The sequence below is a fragment of the Mesocricetus auratus genome, unplaced genomic scaffold (genome assembly GCF_017639785.1).
Source record: "Mesocricetus auratus isolate SY011 unplaced genomic scaffold, BCM_Maur_2.0 Super-Scaffold_100007, whole genome shotgun sequence".
Taxonomy (NCBI): Eukaryota; Metazoa; Chordata; class Mammalia; order Rodentia; family Cricetidae; genus Mesocricetus; species Mesocricetus auratus.
Genome location: NW_024429191.1, coordinates 16,316,655 through 16,328,209, shown reverse-complemented (window position 1 = coordinate 16,328,209; position 11,555 = coordinate 16,316,655). Strand labels below are relative to the sequence as shown.

At 44.8% G+C, this 11,555-nt stretch overlaps 1 protein-coding gene across 8 annotated transcripts in view; it reads left to right on the top strand.

Annotated features, from left to right (window-relative positions):
• The window catches only part of Tenm2 (teneurin transmembrane protein 2), a 1,211,860-nt gene that overhangs the window by 1,099,055 nt on the left and 101,250 nt on the right, over positions 1 to 11,555 (top strand). The window lies entirely within an intron of this gene.

The window sequence follows — 11,555 nt, the reverse complement described above, 5'->3', positions numbered from 1 at the left end:
ATATCCACCTGCTTCCCATCTGATCCCTCCCATCAGGACACTTCCTCGGGAACAGAGGGGATGAAAACATTCAAGATCCACAGGGAATAATATTAGGCTTCCAAAATCAGGCCTAAAGTATAACCCTTCCCCTAGTAAATCAAAACGTGTGGGGAGGGGGGAAATATCCATGTCTTTAGAGACAGGAGTTTATCAAGAAGTTTACCTTTTTGCTACCTTGGGAGCCATCAGTTTGCACTTTCTAGTTAGGTGTTCATAATGGAAGTTCCTCAAGCTCTAACTGGGGAGCCACGGTTCTGTGTGCCCTCCTCCATGAAGCCTCTCAAGGTTCTAATGCATCTACCATACTTGATACTTGCACATCCATCCATGCAGCAATCAGGCATTGTGATGGGAAACCCTTTGCCGCATCGTGGGGGTGCCTGTATGCTAAAAAATGATAAGGTCAGTGAAACCATAGCTTCCTAGTGCAACCAAATCATCCAAAGCCAGTTTCAGACAGTTAGAAAAGAATGCTAGGTCAAGTCCACCAACTTTCAGGTGAACTGATGAACTTGACTCCTGAAGCCAAAGTGGGGCACTTAGGGAGCATCAGACAGACAGGGGAATCATTGGGGAGTTTGGGCTGATGAGGTTCCTACCGTGAGCCTCTAGGGTTGCAGGCAAAGCAGGAGTGAAATTCCACATGAGCCAAGCACCTGATAAGACCAGCGATCTCTTTCCATTGCCTCTAAATGAGCTCTGTGCTCTGAGGGTACCCTTAACTCCACATTCAAATTTCCCTTCCATCATCACCAGCGAGATTAGGTTACACTAAGTAATATGGCTTTAAAATATTTTCTGAGCAGTAAAAACAAACGATTGCGGTGTTATAAAATCAAATCTTCCAGGAGCCATTAAAATGTTACTGACACTGATCACAGCAAGGCAGAAAGCCACAAGCCAAGACTTTGTGGGGAAGGAGGCCGAAGCCCTGAAAACAGTATGAAGCTAGTGCATAGAGAGAGAAAGTAGAGCCAAGCTAAAATCACACACTGCTGGGGGCATTGCTTGAATTTCTCTCCCCTCATAGTCTGTGACTTTGTCCCTTTCTGTCAAAACCTTGACAATACCTCTGGCAATCAGGTCCTTTGGTTTGGCCAACCATGAGACCAGGCAGTACAATATGGATTCCTTGAGAGGGGACTACTTTCTCCCTTGCCATAGACCCTGGATCACAGCAGGTGCCCAGGGATTGCTGGACAACCATGAAATTCCCTGGGAACATGCCCTTCCCCCTTGCCCAGCTTCAGATTCATTTAAGATAAGGAGAAAGAAAAACCACATTGTATGTAGGAGAATAGCTAGGGAGGGAATAGGGAGAAGTCAGTGAGTTAGCTTCAATAATATTGTTCAATAATATTGTTTCTCAGCTGCCAAAATTATTAGGAGAACAGAGCTGGCTTCTAAGGTGGACCATCAAAAGGATGCACTGGATGCGTCAGGGGTTCCTCCTGAGTTTGGGAGGTATTCAGGCTTGAACAGATGACTTTCTTGTCTATGGTCTAGAGTATACATTCACAATGGGGGTCATATTACTTCCAACAATGAAAAATGGTTAAGAAGGGGTAGAAACAACTCACCTCTCTTACATGTTAAACATGTATGCAATATGTCATACAGTATGTCTACCAACCAATAACATGAATATCTCACAATAAAGAGAGGAATTAGAAGGAAAATATAAAAAGAGGGAAAGAGCTAATAAGAGAAGTCAAAAGATTTGAATCTGGTAGAAGAGACAGTTTCTAGAACTTCAGAGGGAATGGCCTCGGTGACTCCAAGGAAGATGTGCTATCAATGGGGACACTTTCTGCCACCTTCTGCTTCTGTTTTTAGGTCCTCTTTGGCAGATTAACTTTATGTCAATTCAGTCTGGAGTAAAAGAACCAGACAGGCCAAATAGTTGGGTGTGTCACTACTTCTAATCTACCAACTCAACTGTGTTTCCCTTTCTAGATATCACCAGCTAACCGTTATTGAGTACTAACACAAAGTTTGCCACGTTCTGCTAAGTTCTTCGCCATGTCTTCTTCCTCCACTAAACTTCGAGTTGACATTATGAGGGGGAGACTATTGGCACCCTCATTTTACACAAAAGAAATCTGGCTCACAAAAATGAAGCAATATGTGAATAGCCAAACAGTCCAAGAAAGGGGCAACTGAGTTCCAAATCCCATTGACCATGTGTGATCATTGCCTATTTTGATCACTTGCTTTGTCCCCAGGTAAGCAGCAACAACAGGGTTTCTTTGGAGTCCAGCAATGCGATCACCTGTTGGTAAAGTCATCCCTTGCAAGAATGTGCCTTTGGGGATTAAGGACGATGCCCCATTACCTTGACCAGTGTCCCTATTGCCAAAGAGTGCACCAAGTAATTTCAGATTCTATGACTGACCTGACGCCACTCCATATTGGCACAATTGGCCAACTTGCCTAAATTTCAGTTGACTTTTCTATCAGAGTCCACATTTCCACCAACTTTTCATTAAATTAATTATTCAAAACAATTCAGAGTTAGCGTTCTCGCAGCAACTGTAACTCTGCCATGACTAGATTAAGGCGTAAATTGAACAGCATGTTTTGCAATAAAGTTAATTTTATATTCACCAGAGAACTGAGTTATAGTTGCTGTGGGAACCATCATTTTAAATCTCTTGACTTTGGTGCATTTAAATCCTCAGCCACAGGACTGCACACAGTAGCATATTTTGCATGGACATTTAATTTGCTTCACAATGTGGCCTGGCTACCCTAAACTTAGAAATCCTGTCAGAAACTAACATTGCAGCCTCATGATTTTCCCAGCCTCCTTCCTTTTCCCAGCACCTATAACACTGTACAGAGAAATATCCAAGGAACCAAAAGGATCACCCATTTTATCTTGAAATTGCCTGCTTGGGGGAGGTGACTTTCTTTGGAAACACCAAGTCTCAGGCAATGTCAACTAAAGCAGGCAATGTCATTGCATTTATGTGCAGCCAGGATTCTCATCCAAGGGTATTTTTGGATCTGTGCTGTATTATTCAGTACACATGGGGTGACCTCTGAAAGCTCCAAGTCTTTGCATTGCATGTGCCATTAATCATGCAGGCATGCACAGCCATAGATCAGAACTTATTGGCGCCCGGGAAAAGCTAAGCAACTTTTCCCACAACCACATAAAACCCAGGCATCTCTAAATCAAGAAGCATTGCAGAGCCTCCCTGAAAGGTACGTTCAGCAGAACCGTAATAGGTTTGGGTCTGGTAGTGAGGGGATCAGAAGTGGATGCCAAGGCAAAGTCAGGCCTGTTCTGGGGTGGAAGATAACGGAGGAAGAAATCTCTGAGATGGTTAGAGATGCAAGCATTTCGTCTACAGGGATTATCGATTTCTGTATCTTTATTGGAAAAATCAGTCATGCTTTCTGCCTCCTGGGGATTGCTCCACCGCAATTTGGGAGTGTCTATGTGCAGCAACCCTGCAGGTCAGCAGCTGAGTAGCAGCTCCCATTCACACGCTCAATTATCCATTTAGCTACAATGTGACTTAGCAGAAACAGACTGCTGTTTTGCATGTGAAAATGTATTTGAAAAGAGGGGATTTAGTTTCTCAGCAAATGAGAAGATTTCAAAGAGGGAGCTTGCCTTTCTCAGGGTATACACATTATGCAAAACTGAAGAATAGCACCTAACAATAGCATACACTGGATTGTGGGAATTCTGAGGACCATTCTCTACTCTCTTGGAAAACAAAGGCCTCCCTACTCTTCATGCTGTGGCACCCTTGCTTGTTCTTCCTGCTCAAAATTATTGCAAAACTTGTACACAAACATCCTGCAGCAAGCAGTACCCTCACCCAATCCTTTGAGTGATGTTAAGTGCTGAGTTGGGAAAAAGAGTCAGTCACAGAATTCAAATCATTTCAGAGCTGACTTCAGCTTGCCTGGGTCACTGGGATGGGAAGGCTGAATGACAGATGATTGTGGATTGATGACTAAGATGGGCATGGAGGATGCTGTGCATCCCAGAGGTAAAGAAAGAAGTTAAAGAGGAGGAAGAAAGATAGGAGTGTTTTTACCACTTCTCTACAGAGTAAAGTGTACCACAAAACAAAGTAAAACATACCCTCCCTTGTGAATTCATTTGACAATGGGGTGTTTTGTGTTCAGGTGTTCTCAGGATTTGGAGTGGCTGGTTAGTAAGGAGGGCTTGAATAGATATAGGTAGGTATAGATGGATGGATGGATGGATGGATTATAGGTAGATAGATAGATAGATAATATAGATAGATAGACAAACAGATAAGGTAGGTGAGTGAGTGAGTGAGTGAGTGAGTGAGTGAGTGAGTGAGTGAGTCAATTTTTTTCTGAGACCTGGTTTCTCTGTATAACAGCTTTAGCTGTCCTGGAACTTACTTTGTAGACCAGGCTGGCCTTGAACTCACAGAGATCTGCCTGCCTCTGACTCCCAAGTGTAGGGATTAAAGGCGTGTGCCACCACTGCCCAGAAAGCAAGTAAAATTTTTAAGTGTCCTTGAATGCTACAATTCAGATGGGTCAAGCTAGCTTATGATATACAGAACACAAAGGAATTTTTGAGAGTGGCTCAAAGAGGACCAAGACAAGGCAGATATAGCTAGCTGAATAAGCACACCGTTCTGGTAAGAAGTCACTGCATTAAGAAAGTCGCTAGAGCTGTTGGAAGTGAAACTGTCCATCCTGACCCTGCAACCAGAGCCTCTGTGACCCTGTAGCTCTGTCCTCTCCTCCAGTATTTCCTCTGTGTGTCTATACTGTTCTCATCTTTTGTCACCAGGCATCTTCTTTAGCATGGCAAAGGACCTTGAAGGGAAAGTGAAATCGCAGCAGAGACCCGACCCCTCCCCATCATCTGTTCACTGGTTCCCAACTGGGGATGTGGCATGCTTTCATCATCTGGGACACATTTGTGTCTCAAAAGATCTTTCCTTCCACACAGATAGGTGGTAAAACCTAAAGGCATCTATGTGTACATAGTCATGCCAGAATCACAACGGGTACTTACCAAGCTACCATTATGGCTTACCCAAAGAGCTTCAAGACCTCCTCATGGCCGGCCTTCTAAATTTTCCCCAATCTGTTAACCACTCAGTAGCAAGGACCATCAGACACCTCTGCTTAGCCTCCCCCAACCCAGCACACCACACACACGCACTCGCAGACACACACACACACACACACACACACACACACATACCAGCCTTCTCTTCAGAATAGAACTAGTGTGCTTAGAATAAACTGCAAAGTCCTGCTTTTCACTGACTCTGCTCTGACCAACTGGACATTTGCTGTCCCTACACTGCCCCAAGCATTCTTCTGCCTCAGGAGTTTGTTCCTCCCACTTTCTTCTGCCTGTGCTACTGTCCCCTGCTAACAGTTGCATGACTGGTCCTCTCCTGTGTTTGGCATTCTCCATTCATATGTCACCTTGTCCACAGGACTTCCTGGACCCATTGATTTAAAACACACACACACACACACACACTCATGGATCTGCTATAAGATCAGCGTATTGTCAGCAATCAATAACCGTGAAACTGGGCTGGTATTTCTCCCTCAGAAGTCCTCTTCCCTTGGTTCCCACATGCCAGTCTCATCAGGGCCTGAAACAGGGCAAGAGGCAAAACCGCTTCACCACGCAGCCGCCTCCTCTGCAGGATCTCTCTAGCACACGGCCTGGTTCTCAGCGTCAGTGCCTCCATCTGTTTGAGCCCTCATTCTGTTCTATTCATCCCCTCATTCTAGTCCAAATTTGCATCTAACCCCAAAATGGCAATTTATTAATCCACAGTGAAGAAGTCTTACAGTTCCAGTATCTTCTCTCCCTAAAAGGAAATCGATATGGGTAATGAAGTTTAAAATCAGAAGTTTGCTTAGAAAGCAAGGAATCAAAGCAAAATTAAATTCACTCCTCCCTTTCCATAAAGACCTATTCCATGACCCTAGAGAGTACCTAAATGCCCTTGTAAGATGGCATAATGTTTGTGTATAGCTGCACCGTGAAACCACATCCTTTAATTCATCTCTGGGTTGTCATTCCTAGTTCACATAAACGCTTTATTAAAAGTTATAGACTATATTGTTTTAGGAATAATGACAAGAAAAATCTAGACATGTTCAGTAAAGGTACAACATGTTCAAGGCAAGCCTGGTTGAATCTGAGGATGCATAACTCACAGATGCAGTTGACGGCATTGTATACCAGAGCCATCCTCTCCCATAGAAACCTATCAAACTAGAGAAGAGCTAAACGTACTGGCCTGAGTTCAAATCCCTCTTCTACCACTTGGAGTACTGATGATCCTCATCAAGTTAATTAACTCCCCTGAGCCTCAGTAATTTCAGACACACTTGATGACAATATGTATTTCCTATGGTCCTTGCAATGGCTTGCTGAGATATAGACTGTGGATTGCTGAGCACTTGGCTAGCACTCTTAAATGACAGATACCATTGCTTCCCTCCTGCCACCCTCTCATAGGGCAGGGCATATTTAGTAACGAGCATGAGTCTCTCCTCACCCCCCAGCAATACCACCTCATCCTATTAATATAATTTGCTGAAGGTGGGTGAGATGTCTTACCCTGTGGCCCTTAAGAGTTATGTCTTACATACCTACTGAGTTTAAGATGCATCCTTTAGATAACTTGTGATGTCCATCCTGGGGACATGTTACTCTGGAAATTATCCCAGAAAGTTATTTCATTTTTCTCATTTCTTTCCAAGTCTTTGAAAGTGCTTTCCTAGCTGTACTGACTATGCACATCCTTTTGGGGTCTACCTATGTTTTTCTTCTTTTGAAACAATATCTCCTGCATAGCCCAGGCTGGCCTTTGCATTTGGAATACTGGAATTACATCTGCGTGTCAACCCACTCAATGCTGTGCCTATTTTAAGTCATAGAACATGACCCCTCCTCAGCACCAATCCATGTGCTGATGAAAGACTTTCCTGAAGCACACTGTTAGAGGATTTTATCTAATGATAAAAGCAGTGTTAACAGTGTCTGTATAGGAGATTTACCATGGGCCATAGCCTCTTATTAACCCTTAGCAACTCTAAGGGAGTAATATTTTGCAGGCTTTGTTTTGTAAGTGAAAAAGTTATGGCATGAAGGGCTTGTGCATTTTGCTTAAAGTTCATGTAGCCAATGGTGGAGCTGAGATTCAAGCTCACACAGTTCAGACACAGACCCTAACTATTATAGCTGAGCCAGCTTCGTAGAACCCACACCTACAGATATAACCTAGCTGCAAACTGGGAAGAAACATGCATCAGGGTTGAACACAGACAGAAGTTTTTTCTTGTCATTACTCCCTAATACCATGTAACAACTATCAATACAGCATTGATATAACATTGTCTTAGGTATCTGCCATATAGAGATGAGATAGAATATTCCAGAGGATTCTGTAGGTTGCATACAAATATCACGTTGCACCATTTCAAACACAGGCCCTTGAGCAGTTGAAGATTGTTAATGTCTGAGGTAGCTCCTAAAACCAAACCTTGGCAGATTTTAAGGGATGAATGACTTGTATTGTTCCAGGCTGTCCTGATGTTTTAATCCCAGCAGTCATAATGAAGGACCCCATACCCTCGATGACACAAGGGACATGGTGACCTCTTCCTTGTCTCTGGAGACCCTTTATCTCCACTCCACCTTCCACCTCCACAATGACCATTCAAGACCCCAGTCCTCACTTTCTCCCCAACCCACCTTCTTTAACACCCTAGGCTTCACTTCCAGACCTCAGCAATGACCCCAAGTTACCTGGGACTCAGGGCTCTTGTGAGATACACTGCAGTGCAAAAACGTGACCACTTCTGGGCAAATCAGGATGACTAGTGGAGAACAGGTCTGTGGAGTCTGTCCAGAGCCTGAAGTCAGAATCCTACCTCTGCCACCATCTGCCAAGTTACTTCTCTTTCCCTCTACTTTCTCATGTGTAGAATGGGGTAATAGCATTACCTACACCAAGGCTCATTGTGACCAAGCTAAAGGACCTCATATGTGAAAACACCTGGGAGTGTTGCTGTGATGGTTTGCCGCCATCATCAAGGTGTAGAATACTTCCTAACATCTAGACTGTCTGTCCTGGAGCAGATTACTTGCCTGGGCCTTTGTAACACCTCTAGAAAAAAAAGCAGATAGTTTATATTTTCTTATGTTCTTGCAATTGTGCTGGCTACAACAACAAAAACAGTAATTGATTGTTGGCCTGATTTTACATTAGTTTAAAGAGAGCCGTCAGCCCTCCAGAAGTAACAAGTCCGTGCCCACAGGCCTCCTAGGCGTTATTTGTATTTTTATGACCCTCCTGTGGCTATCAGGTTGCTCAGTGGGTATAGAATTGGAAGGTTAAAAATAACAAATAAGAAATCAAAGTCATGCCTGTCCCTATTTCCATACCAGTAGGTGCCACATTCATTATTTGCTGGACAGCTGTGGGAATGAGCTGCACAAGGTAAAACAACTTGATCATCCTCCAAGAAGCAAATTAAACCATTGGACTCTCTTCCCCTTGTCATCCCTGCCTTTGTGTGACTCTTGTCACCCTCTTAATCTACCAATGTGCCTTCTCTTCTACCTCTCTGGGTGTTCAGTCTGTCTCTTTCAGTCAAGAGCTGTCTACTTCTTACAGGTTTTGAGGCAGAGTTCCATACTGGCGTGCAGACACAGCCCCTACCACAGCCTGGGTTTGGACCCTGTGCAGCAAGCAGCTGCTGCTTCTGCTGGGGAAAGGATCGGCCTTCCAGTGCTTGGGGTGTGGCCTGCAGGAGGCTTTTCCTTTTACCTGGCTGCTGAATCAAGGGCATGATAAAACAGAAAAAAAAACAGCCCGAGTTTCTTTCTTCATGAATTCATCAAACAAATATCTTTAATGCTAACCACTGGGTTAAGCACTGGGAATCCAGCCATAAACAACAGAGCCAAAGTCTCTTACGCAGGAGGCATTGAGGATCCCAGGAAGGAGGCTATTAAACCACTGGTTCCTAGCCTTCTTTGTGTAGTAGAATATTCTGGAGAGTTGTAGAGAAGAAAAAGAAAGAAAGAGCTGGGGGTGTAGCTTGGTGGAGGAACATTATTTAATCAGCAGGGCCCTGGGTTCAATTCCAGTACCAAAGAAGAAAGAAAAGGAGGGGCTGGTGGGGGTGGAACTCAATGGATGGCTTTTACACTGCTCCACATTTGGGATGCAAGCATGAGGACAAGGGTTCAAATCCACAGCACTCAGGTGAGTGTAGTGGCTCACCTGCAATCCCAGGACTTGGGAGATAAAAACAGAGGACCTCTCCCTTGCAGCAAGCTACTTCTCTAGACTAACAGAATCAGTGAGCTGGGTTTAGCGAGCAACTCTGCCTCAACATATAAAGTGAAGGGTGACCAATGAGGAGCCCTCATGTCATCCTTCCGCCTTCACATGTACATGAACACAAAGGCACATGCATCACACACATGGTGCTCCCTCAGACATATGAACATCCATACATACATCCACTTTACATACATGCGCATGCAAGAAAGAAAAGGGAAGAGATGGAAAAGCAGGGAGATATCGATGCCTGGGTCTCCCCTCCAGAAAGGTGCAAGCCCCTCTGGAGATATTTTACTGGCTGAACCAAAAGGAAAGGTGGCCAAGGTATGCGCGGCCAAGCTGAAGCCTACTGCTTTCAACAAAGGCTGAACTAAAAGTGTGGTGGCTGTGAGCAGGGAAAAGAGAATGCAGTGAAGAGGTCTGGCAGGGTGTCAGGAAAACCAACCCCGGACAGGATGGTCCCAATGAACCAGAAAGAGTGGCATGGCTGGAGTGGATACTGTGAGTTTAGGGTAGGAGGGAGGGGGCCTTCCAGGTAAGCTTAGTTTATTAGTGGGAAGGGCTTCCAGCAAGCCCCAAAGAAGGATCCCTGTTCCAGAGGCCCAGAGAGCAGAGGCAAAAGCAAAAGAGGCTAACTGCCAGGTCAGATAACGCATGCCATTGGGGGTCCTGTTTGGGACTCAAAACTTAATCCCAAACTGATCTTCACAGGGCGGGCATTGGGGCTTCTGGAGGGCTTGCTATAAATAAGGGTGGGTAGCCAGCCGCCCCAGAGGTTGACTCAGTACTGAAGGATGAAATACAAGTTGATGCTGTAACCCTACAGTGAGAAGCTATTCTTTATCTAGTTCAGTAGACAAGTTTCTAGGTCAGTAGTAAAGCCCCTGTAAGATGGTCAGCAGGGTCTTGTGACAAATTAATATGAGTTTTAACAACATTAGAGTGCAAATTCCAAAGCCAGCACCCAGCACCCAGCATCCTCTCTTTGATGGGTAAAGTGGACTAGGGACCAGTAATGTTATAGGGAAGAAAACACAGGCTTGTGTGGAACCCCAGAGCAGCTAGGAGATACTGACTCCACCTGAATTTACTCAGTAATGTCCAGGAGTTCCTGTCAAAAGAGAGCTCTCCCCCATCACTTCTCAGTCTCCTCCTCCCATGACCTCAACTTAAAAAAAGCTGGAGCGCGTTAAGAACCTGAAATAATTCCAGCACACTAAAAAGTAAGATGAGTCTCCTTTTTCCCTTTTTCCCCCAAGAGGAAAACGATCCTGTTTACTTATTTTTTTTCAAGTTCATCACTTTTTCTGCGGCCACAGCTGAGCCTGCCTCGTGCCTTTTCCCACACAGACAGAAATGATGCTGATGGTGAGAATCCAGGTGCATCCAGACACGTGCAGCAGACAGCTGAATCCAAATTCCTATCATCTTGTGGCCGATCTGCTGCTTCTGTGGCTGCTGGCATAAAGGGGAACAATTTCTGCCTTCTGAGCAAAAGCTACTTCCTCCTCTGCAGTAGACCATGTCAAGGATGCTGGCTCTTCCTGGGTCTCACGCGGCACTGTACCTGCTCACATGTCTGCAGACCCTCAAAGATACACAGATGCTGTTGAAACAGAGAGAAACATCTGCCTCTCGATTTTCCATGTCTGCTAGCAAGGCAGGAACAGCTGTTCAATTGCAGGCTCGTGGCAGCATGTCCATTCTACCACGCACCTAGAAGTGGGGTACCCCCACAGCTTCCACTTGACATGTGGGTGATCGAGGAGAGCCTTACTGTTCCCCAGGGACTAGGATGCTTCTTTGCCAACCACTTTCTAAAATCAGTTGCAGTACCCCCCCCCAGAGTATGTCTCACAGAATCTCTAGTGTTGCCACTGCATTTAGTATAAGTGACGATTTAACTCTAGCAATCCCGGGTCCCCAACACCTCCGCTGTCCTCGATTAGAAAGAGTTCTGGAATGTAAGGCAGGTTCTTACAAAGCATCTTCCCTGAAGCCAGAGATGTGCAGTACCAAGAAAACAGTGATATTTAAACAGTTTGCAGGGAAGAAGAGATGATGTCCCTACTTTAGTTGACATTAAAACCACAATTCTTGGGGCTGAAGAAATGGCTGGTAATAAAGCACTTGCCACAGGAGAAGGTGAGCTTGAGTTCAGATCCAATGCACCAA